The sequence below is a fragment of the Pan troglodytes genome, chromosome 11 (genome assembly GCF_028858775.2).
Source record: "Pan troglodytes isolate AG18354 chromosome 11, NHGRI_mPanTro3-v2.0_pri, whole genome shotgun sequence".
Classification (NCBI taxonomy): Eukaryota; Metazoa; Chordata; class Mammalia; order Primates; family Hominidae; genus Pan; species Pan troglodytes.
This window is the reverse complement of record NC_072409.2, coordinates 69,874,106-69,875,910: the sequence shown is the minus strand read 5'-3', so window position 1 is coordinate 69,875,910 and position 1,805 is coordinate 69,874,106.

Sequence of the window (1,805 nt, the reverse complement as noted above, 5' to 3'; positions counted from 1 at the left end):
TAAAATGGGAACACCACCTGTGGTAGCTGAATGATGTCCCCCAAATATGTCCACATTCTAATCCCAGAACCTATGAATATGTAATTTGTATGGAAGGAACTTTGCAGATGTAATTAAGCTAAGGATCTTTGTGGGCCCTAATTGTAATGACAGGTCTCCTTATAAGAGAAAGAGGCAGAGGCAGAGACAGAGTGAGATACTTGACTACAGAAGAGGAGAATGCAATGTGATTAGAGTGATGTGGCCACAAGCCAAGGAATGCCAGTAACCTCCAGAAAATGGAAGAGACAAGGAACAGATTCTCCCCTGGAGCCTCCAGAAGGAGCCAGCCCTGCTGCCTCCCTGATTTTTAGTTCCAGAGTTTCATTTTGGACTTCTGGCCTCCAAAACTGTAAGAGAAAAAGAAATTCTTTTCTTTTAAGCCGCTATGTTTGCAATTTGTTACAGCTGCAATAGGAAAACTGATACATGTGTCATGGATGATTTTTGCAATAAGGTCATGCAATCACATGTTCAAAGTGCCAGTTTACACAGTAGGTTTTAACAAATAGTGTTATTGTCATTTTTCCTTCTGGGTAAAATGCATGTAACTTGAAAAATAAATTTTGTTTATAAATTAAATCACTGAAAGCCTATATAGAAAGGAAGACTTAACTACTCAGTGATTTGCCAAAAGGTGACAAGGCATTAATGAATACACAAACAAGTCTTTAGAGTGCCAGGGGAGAGAACATTATTATAGAGACCTGGTTTTGTTGAATTCATGTGTCAAGAGCTCCTTTCCTCATAGACTTTTTGATGCCTATTTTCTCGAATGCCATCAGGGGTTCCCTGGATTACAAAGGGTTTACTACACATAATTTTCTACACTGGATTCACTTTCCTAATTATGTTTAGGAGAGGCTGATTTTTAAATGTGTTTGAATTTTTGATTGATGATGGCAGGAGAGGGAGAAGCCAACCCACATTTCCCCACGATGCATGAAGTCCTCACAGGTGGTGCTTTAAGAGCTGACCGCATATATTTTGAGTTAGAAATGCAAAGACAAATTTGCAAATATGTGTGTATGAGTAATGCATGTAAATCCTCATTATATAGTTTTAAATTTGAAATAATATGAGAAATAACTAACATTTGAAAGATGTTCATGTTCTATTTGGCAAAGCAAAAATATTGTGGGAGAAAATTAGGTATTGGAATAAATTACGATATTCTCTATTATCAAGTGGGTGGCATATAATTATCTCTCTTGATTTCTGAAGATGGCTCAGCCTTCAGGATATTTGTTTATGATTTGTAGGTCTTTGTAGTCATTCGTATTGAAACCCTGTAAGCTGAAGGTGTAGAACTATTGGTTCTTAATAGTTAGGTTTATTCCCTTAACAGGTATTTGCAATAGCAATCAGGCCATTCCTCACTGAGAAATATATTCAATATTCACTTTATAGATACACTTGTTTTCCTAGATTTATAAATATAATAAATGGGATATTCCTTTCAATCTTTATGATGTCTTATTCAGTTTAAAGGAACTGGAGATTACTGGTGTGCATAAAACACCAGTAAAAGGAGGAAAATATGGATGATAAACATTCTTCATCTATTCTACAAAATTTGATAGCCTGATGTTTGCTTGAAACAACTTAATCATTTCTTTCCAAGACGAAACAGTGTTGAACATTCCATCTTGCTTCATCATGTGAGCATAATGAAGGCCGAGGAAAACATTAAGAGAGATTACAGGTTGCTGAGTTTTCCTGGATAGAGGCATTTTTCTTCCTTTTTCTTTCGTGACACTTACAAA